The sequence below is a fragment of the Branchiostoma floridae genome, chromosome 16 (genome assembly GCF_000003815.2).
Source record: "Branchiostoma floridae strain S238N-H82 chromosome 16, Bfl_VNyyK, whole genome shotgun sequence".
In the NCBI taxonomy this organism is placed as follows: domain Eukaryota; kingdom Metazoa; phylum Chordata; class Leptocardii; order Amphioxiformes; family Branchiostomatidae; genus Branchiostoma; species Branchiostoma floridae.
The window spans coordinates 7,013,046-7,021,848 of NC_049994.1; positions in this window are offsets into that span (position 1 = coordinate 7,013,046).

Genomic DNA, 8,803 nt, shown 5'->3' on the forward strand with positions numbered 1-8,803 from the left:
TGAAGCACAACTTTTCATCAATCGTTAGCACCTCCTGGAGATACGAAATGTGCTTAGAACCCATGGCAGGTTGGGGTTACTCTCACATTTTGAAAACAAAGTTTACTTCGGCAAAACTCTGACGGTCCAAACAGGGAACACACAGGAATGATATTCACAGCCCACGTGGAAACTTGACTGCAAATTATATCCCTGATCCTGTGAACTTTTACTCAGGCCTGGTACATTCGACTCCAGGGGGATTTCTTGCCAAACGCGCGCGCGCGCACACACACACACACACACACACACACACACACACACACACACACACACCAAACACACACACACCAAACACACAATATGGGAATAGATAGCACCTTTATGTGGGAACAATAAAAAATTAAGGGGAATCGACTGCTAGTGTTGACATAATTGTTAAACGAAAAACAGACAGTAAAAAAATACCCCCTAGTACGATAGAACGACCCAAGCAAGCGGCGCCTTTATGAAATGTAGCATTTTACTTTGTGCTGTCACAAGACCGCCGATATAGAGCTAACATTACCAGGTTAACGTTCTTATTCTAAAATCAGATAGTAAATTGTCAATCGTTCATTCCCCAAACTAGTGGCCAGTTTGCCGTCAGTACATAATATATTATCTGCGCTTTGGCTTTGGACGTTTTGTCAAAAGTAATACACAATATAGAATAGGTCCTACCACCAGTTTGTGAGCACTTTGTCCCCCATGGGAGGTTTATAAGTTGGATAAATACGTATCCATACAAGAAATTAGAAAGTCCGACAAAAATGAATAAAAAAGACTTCAAATTCATCTCGAACCACTCGAACCTCTGCTTGGAGGGCATTGTTTACGGGACCGTGTACTGAGGAATGCGACACCTCCCTGCTAATCGTTACAAAGCGTTTTACGGCTTGCCCACCGTGAAACTCCCACCGCGGCTTGTCACAGCCTGTAACAATTATCTAGCAGCTCACCGACTGATAACCGGAGGGGGGCCGGGCAGGCAATGCTAGTGCCGGAAAAACAAACAAAAAAAAGATGTATGGATAAGATGTTGCACAATAATAAAAGGGGTTGCCCCGAAGCCCATGACAAAGTCCCGCGTGGGAGATCTACACAATCTTATTTTCAAATCTTCTGTTTTGTTATAGAATATGAGAGGTTAGTAGAACATGTCCACTACCCCGAAGGCACCCGTATGACAGTGTTCAACTCGCGACGCAAGATACCAGGACGACCATAGCCCCGTTAGCTGACGGCCCGTCTTCTTGCCCAGAATGTGATCAACCTTTAGTTCCTGGTGATGTTTGTGCTACATGTAACACAGTCCCTAAAGACCTGCTAGACTGTAACAGTAATACTGTGTGCCCTGATGAAGAGTTAACGGAAGAAACGCCTCGTAGCCAATTCGACAAAGCGACCCAATTCACTGCTGTAACTGACGACTACTCTATTGTCCATGACAATATGAATAAGTTGGAATCATGCCTTGTCGAGTCTATCGCAGATCGAAAATCATCTGAGGACTCAATTCTACAAAAACTCTCTATACTCGAGGGCAGAATGAAAACCTTTGAACAAAGCCGTGTACGTGAGGTGAAACTTGTGGAAGACATTACACGCCTGGACAATGTCAAGCGTGAACTTGAGAGCCAAGTCAAGTCGCTTCAACGGAAGTTTGATGAACTGTCTAGCGCCATTCACAAGTTACAAACTTCCAGTTTCTCACGCGGTCAGACAGTGTCCACTGAGACACAAACCACACAGGAGGCGTCAGATCGAGCCGACAGATTACTTCATGAATTAGCCAACGTGAATGTTCACAACAGGTTCCAGGCCCTGGCGGAGCATGACAATGACGCGAGCGACATCAGGTCAGTTTCTAACACAGGTGCGAAACACCGTGAAGAAACACACAAACCTGGAGCGAAGCAGCCTTCTATTCAGACCAGCTCAAAACCCAGACCCCCTGTCTTGACAATTAGACAACATCAACAACAGCAAAGAGATGCCGCCCGCAACAAAGAGATGCCGCCCGACTTACTAATCCTGGGCGACTCGAACACAAAGACAATCAAAACAGAAGTCCTATACCCCTCTAAACGAGTGGAAAAGGAACTGACCTACAACTTGTCACAAGCTACAACTTTCGTTCGGAGTTCTAACATACCAGATCCCAAAGTTATCTTATTCCACGTCGGAACGAATGACATTCGTGCCACGGCGGACCCGACAGTTGTGTCCGAGAACTTCAGGAAGCTGATACAGGTATCCCATGACAAGTACCCCCAAGCCGCCCTGGTTTTCTCCTCAATTTTACCGAGATGTGATCGTGACCTGCAGGAAGTTGGTGACGACGTGAATACTTTCCTGAGGGTTGTAGCGGAGGAAACTAGCTATGTTCACGTCACGGACAACACTGGCCTGGCGCACATGGGGTCGCCAAAGGCAGACATGTACAACTCAGACGGCTACCACCTGAACAGGCTCGGGGTCAGTGTGTTGGTTTCCAACATTAAGAGAGTGGTCAATCCTATCCTAGGACTTGGTCAATACGCCAGCAGGGGTGCAAGGTCAACTCAAGGTCAGCTCACGGAGCCTCGAGCTCCCAGATTCTCTCAGCATCCTGTCCGGGTTCAGGAGCAACCTGCTCGCTCAACCAGGCATGTGTCCTCATCAGGACAAAGCCAAGTTGCGTCCAAAGCAATGCCGAATGCGCCTGCAGCCAACCAACCTCCTGTGCAAGTGCAGAGCCGCACTTCAATGGATTCAGCTCAGTTAGAGCCTTCAGAAAAACCAGAAGACCAAGGCTCAACGCGATCTCCTGGTTCTCCAACGCCAAACTCCCATTCGCCGTGTCCGTGGAGCAGACCGCCGCCGAGCCAGCTGCAGACGGGACCGTGGAGCAGACCGCCGCCGAGCCAGCTGCAGACGGGACCGTGGAGCAGACCGCCGCCGAGCCAACAGACAGGACCTTGGAACAGACCTCCAACGAGTCTGCAGACGGGACCCTGGCCGCCCATGTTCAACCATCCACCTGCTCCTTGGGGTCTTCCACCTCCGAACAACGCCATGAGGAACCAGCCTCCCCGAGTGCCCCCACCGCCTTGGCCCTGGCATCCTGCGCTGATGTGGCCGCCCATGGTGTGGTAGGATAAGCGTCTGTCAGTTACCGTAGAACAAGTGAAAAATCTCTGCAACATGATTATTAGAACTTAACGTAATAGTATGTCTTAGTTTGTTTCCTTCCTTTTAACTTCCTGCTAACCCGATATATTTTGAGAATACGTTTTGAATCTGTTTCTGTATACACTGTTTGCACATTTTAGTTTAAACCGATATAAATGTTGTTAGATATTGTATTTGAATGCTCGAATAAGGACACTATTTTACTTATAGTACTTCTTTTTTCCGATATGAAAACATTCCAAAATGAAATCAAAAGCTTTGGCTTTTGGAATGTTCACGGATTAGGTTCCAAACTAGAGGATTCTGATTTTCTCTCACATGTCAAAAAGTTCGACTTCTTCTCGCTTTTAGAAACCTGGAGTACAGAAAACACCATAATTAACATTCCCAATTACAGCTATTTTCATCAACATAGACAAAAGAGTAAGAGAGCGAAACGTTCTTCGGGAGGTATTGTCTTTCTATATAAGAACGAATACAAAGGTTATGTAAAAAAAGCACCATCTCAATCAACAGACGCCCTTTGGGTACAAATCGACCGCCAACTACTCGGTTTACCCAAAGATCTATTCATATGTTCTCTCTATATTAGCCCCGGAGCATCCACTGCTCACAAACATTCAGAAAAACATATTATAGACACTTTAGAAGATGAAATCTCTAAATTCAGCTCCGTCGGGTACGTTTTATTAGGTGGTGATTTTAATGCCCGTCTCGGAAATCTTCCTGATTACACAACCGATTCTCATATTGACGAATAACCTTTGACGTCCCCTCGATGTTCACTGACAGACAACACATGGACAAAGTTCCTCCCAACAAATTCGGTAGACTAATCACAGACTTGTGTATTCAAGCAAATCTTAGAATATTAAATGGTAGAGTTGTCGGTGACCTACAGGGAAAATTCACGTGTCACCAACCAAATGGCAGCAGCACAGTTGATTTAATGATTTGTAGTAAGTCCTTTCTCCAGCAAATTTTATCATTCCGTGTCAATCCTCTAACAGTATTCTCTGATCATTGTATGATATCTACATTAATTCGCTCAAAACCACCAATACATACTTTTCAGGAAAAATATAAAAGCTCACACACCAGGCCTCTTCCTAAACATTTTCACTGGAACGAGAATTCTGCTCAGACATTTCTTCTTTCTCTCAGTCAGCCCGACATTGTAAAACGATTAGTTGCTCTAAAGGATTCTAACAACATAACATCTGCGGCAGAAATTGAGAATTATGCTTCTGAATTTAGCTCAATTCTGAGAGAGGCGGGTAATAAGTCACTCTGTTTAAAAAGAGCTAGAAAACGTCCGCCGAAAAGACAAAATAAGAAATGGTTCGACAAAACGTGTATTGAAATGAAACGTGAAATGAAAAATTTAGCCTATTTACTAGAAAAAAACCCATCACATCCAGAAGTGAGGGGCAGTTTCTTCAGGAAGAAAAAAGAATATAGAAAATTATTGAAAAAGAAAAAACGTGATTTTCGTCAACAAATTATGAATCAACTATCCACCCTTCAGGAAAAGAATCCAAGTGCATTTTGGGACCTTGTCAATAAATTAAAACCCGAGAAGGCTCAAGAAAATAGCCAAATCTCCAGCGAAGACTGGTTAAACCACTTTAGTAAAGTTGACAAATCATCCGACGGAAATCATGATTCCGTGGCCGGTCCTTTCATTCCAGTAAATGATCAATCTCCTTTTCCAATAGAGACAGAGAACTACATATTAGATTCTATAATTACCGCAGATGAATTAGACAGAGCTATTGCAAATTTAAAGAATAACAAGTCCAGTGGAAGCGATATGATAAGAAACGAAATGTTGAAATGTGGCAAATCAATTTTCCAAAAACCTCTGCTCCATCTTTTTAACCTGTGCTTACAAAACGCATACTTCCCCGAAGAATGGTCGCTCAGCCATATTGTACCTATCCACAAATCCGGAGATACTTCACTCCCAGACAACTATAGAGGGATCTCTATTATAAGTTGTCTAGGAAAATTATTCTGTTCAATCTTAAACAATAGACTGTCTAATTACGCAGAAGAAAACAGCCTTCTCAAACCACAACAGGCCGGTTTCAGAAAGAATTTTAGAACAACTGATAATCTATTCACTTTGAACACGCTTGTCAGCAAATATATCAGTAGAAATTCACGTCTATACGCTTGTTTTGTGGATTTTAGTAAAGCTTTTGATTCTGTTTGGCGAGAAGGTCTTTTACTAAAATTGAAGAAACTTGGGATAGGAGGCAAATTTCTCCTGACCATAAAAGATATGTACTCTAAAACTACAAATTGTATTAAAACAAACAGTGGTCTAACCGATACATTTGTAACTCACTGTGGGGTTCGACAAGGCTGTAACCTGAGTCCAACATTGTTCAACTTATTCATTAGTGACATAGCATCAGAATTTGATCATTCCTGTTGTAACCCTCCAGTTCTACACTGTATGAATGTACCCTGTCTATTATATGCTGATGATTTAGTAATATTCTCAGAGTCACAACGTGGCTTACAATCATCTTTGTCTAGATTAGAAGAGTACTGTAAATCCTGGAGGTTGAAAGTCAACCTTAAAAAGACAAAAATTGTAGTTTTCACAAAGGGTGGTCGGATACCAAAAGACTGTTCCTTCTTGTTCAATAGTAATGTAGTAGAAATTGTATCTTCGTATTGTTATTTAGGAATAATTGTCAACTCAGCTGGCACATTCAAAGCCAATCACAAATACCTATACAACAAGGGGCTAAGAGCTTTGTTTGGAGTCAGACAATCCCTTGACAAAGCTGATGCCCCGTTGTCTGTTAAAAACAAGTTATTTGACTCCTGTGTCAAACCAATTTTACTTTATGGGTCGGAGATTTGGGGCTCCTTCAAAAGTTCAAAATCTTGTCCAATCGAATCCGTACATGTAAAATTCTGTAAACAATCCCTCAATGTCCCCAAAACAGCTAGCAATCTTGCTGCACGGGCGGAATTAGGGAGGTACCCCTTACACTTGGAGGCCTCCCTAAACGCCGTTAAGTTTTTCACTAGAGTTTGCTTGAATGTGCCGGCTGATAGTCTCCAGGCAGATGCACTCTTATGTCAATTAGAACTAGACTCTTTAGGTAGTAAATGCTGGGCTTCCGGTGTGCGGAAAACTTTAGAAGAATGCGGTTATGCCTTTGTTTGGCATTCTCCACACTCAATTGTTTCAAAAGTGCCCTCAATCATCTCTGCTATTCAACAACGTTTAAAGGACATCTACTTTCAGACATTCCTACGCGAAATCCATAATGACAACAAAGGCAAATTCGCAAGGAACAAATTACGCTCATACAGACTGTTCAAATCCACCTACAACGAAGAAGAGTACCTTAAAATTCCGAACGAACGTCAAAGATCTATTATCACCAAACTACGAATTAGCTGCCACAAACTCCGTGTTGAATCAGGGAGGCACAACCGCACACCTCTGGAGCAAAGAATTTGTCAGTTCTGTAACCTGAACAAGGTCGAAGATGAAACCCACTTTTTATTAGATTGTAGTTTATATAGTAACGATAGAAGTATTCTTTTTAGCTATATTATAGGAAAGTTCCCTCGCTTTGAATATTTGTCTAGTGTTGAAAAATTCATTTTTCTTATGAGTTTTGATCAGACGATATTATACCAACACATCTCTAGCTACATATTTAACATTACTAAGAAACGAGAAGAAGTCGAACAAATGTATTAGACTAGATTTAGAATCTATGTTTTAGATTAGTATTAGAAACCATGTCTACTGTATTACTACCCTTTGTATCAATATGCCTGTACTTAGCCCGATAGGGCATGAATGTGCAATAAAGGCTATTATTATTATTAGTATTATCTGGTGTATTTTAAATTCCCAGGAGGTACCCAATGTGTTGAGTAATGAGTCCTCGAGCACGAGACCCCCGTTTATAGGTCCCTCCAGGAAGACGATGATAATAATCTCAGATCCACGGTGGCGTAATATAGTATCAAACCCGCCTCTACGAAAAATGTTGCATAGCGGACTAAGATTTTTTCCTGTGGTGACGAGAACCAATTGTATACATTCAAAGTTCATAGAGCTGGCTCCATGAAACTTGCTTTTCGTTTACAAGGGCGGCCCAATAGCGGACTATATAAATATTTTTTCCTGTGGTGACGAGAACCAATTGTATACATTCAAAGTTCATAGAGCTGGCTCCATGAAACTTGTTTTTCGTTTACAAGGGCGGCCCAATAGCGGACTATATAAAGATTTTTTCCTGTGGTGACGAGAACCAATTGTATACATTCAAAGTTCATAGAGCTGGCTCCATGAAACTTGTTCTTCGTTTACAAGGGCGGCCCAATAGCGGACTATATAAATATTTTTTCCTGTGGTGACGAGAACCAATTGTATACATTCAAAGTTCATAGAGCTGGCGCCATGAAACTTGTTTTTCGTTTACAAGGGCGGCCCAATAGCGGACTATATAAATATTTTTTTTTTCCTGAGGTGACGAGAACCAATTGTATACATTCAAAGTTCATAGAGCTGGCTCCATGAAACTTGTTCTTCGTTTACAAGGGCGGCCCCATAGCGGACTATATAAATATTTTTTCCTGTGGTGACGAGAACCAATTGTATACATTCAAAGTTCGTAGAGCTGGCTCCATGAAACTTGTTTTTCGTTTACAAGGGCGGCCCAATAGCGGACTATATAAAGATTTTTTTCCTGTGGTGACGAGAACCAATTGTATACATTCAAAGTTCATAGAGCTGGCTCCATGAAACTTGTTTTTCGTTTACAAGGGCGGCCCCATAGCGGACTATATAAATATTTTTTTTCCTGTGGTGACGAGAACCAATTGTATACATTCAAAGTTCATAGAGCTGGCTCCATGAAACTTGTTTTTCGTTTACAAGGGCGGCTCTATAGCCGACTAAGATTTTTCCTATGATGACGTGAACTAACTGTATGTATTCAAAGCGAAATATAAATTTCTTTTGAAGGTGACGTGAACCAATTGTATGTATTCAAATTGCGTGGAGCTGGCTTTATGGAGCTGGTAGGTTGGGAGCAGGGTTGTACTAATAGCTCCATGGAGCTGGCTCCATGGAGCTGGCTCCATGGAGCTATTAGTACAACCCCTTCTCTTGTGACTAGGTTCTGTAGATTGTGACTAGGTTTTGTAGATTGTGACTAGGTTCTGTAGATTGTGACCAGGTTCTGTAGATTGTGACCAGGTTCTGTAGATTGTGACTAGGTTCTTTAGATTGTGACTAGGTTCTTTAGATTGAGACTAGGTTCTGTATATTGTGACTAGGTTCTGTAGATTGTGACTAGGTTCTGTAGATTGTAACTAGGTCCTGTAGATTGTGATTAGGTTATGAAGATTGTGACTAGGTCCTGTAGATTGTGACTAGGTTCTGTAGATTGTGACTAGGTCCTGTAGATTGTGACTAGGTTCTTTAGATTGTGACTAGGTTCTTTAGATTGTGACTAGGTTCTGTAGATTGTGACTAGGTCCTGTAAATTGCGACTAGGTTCTGTAGATTGTCACTAGGTCCTGTAGATTGTGACTAGGTTCTGTAGATTGTGACTAGGTT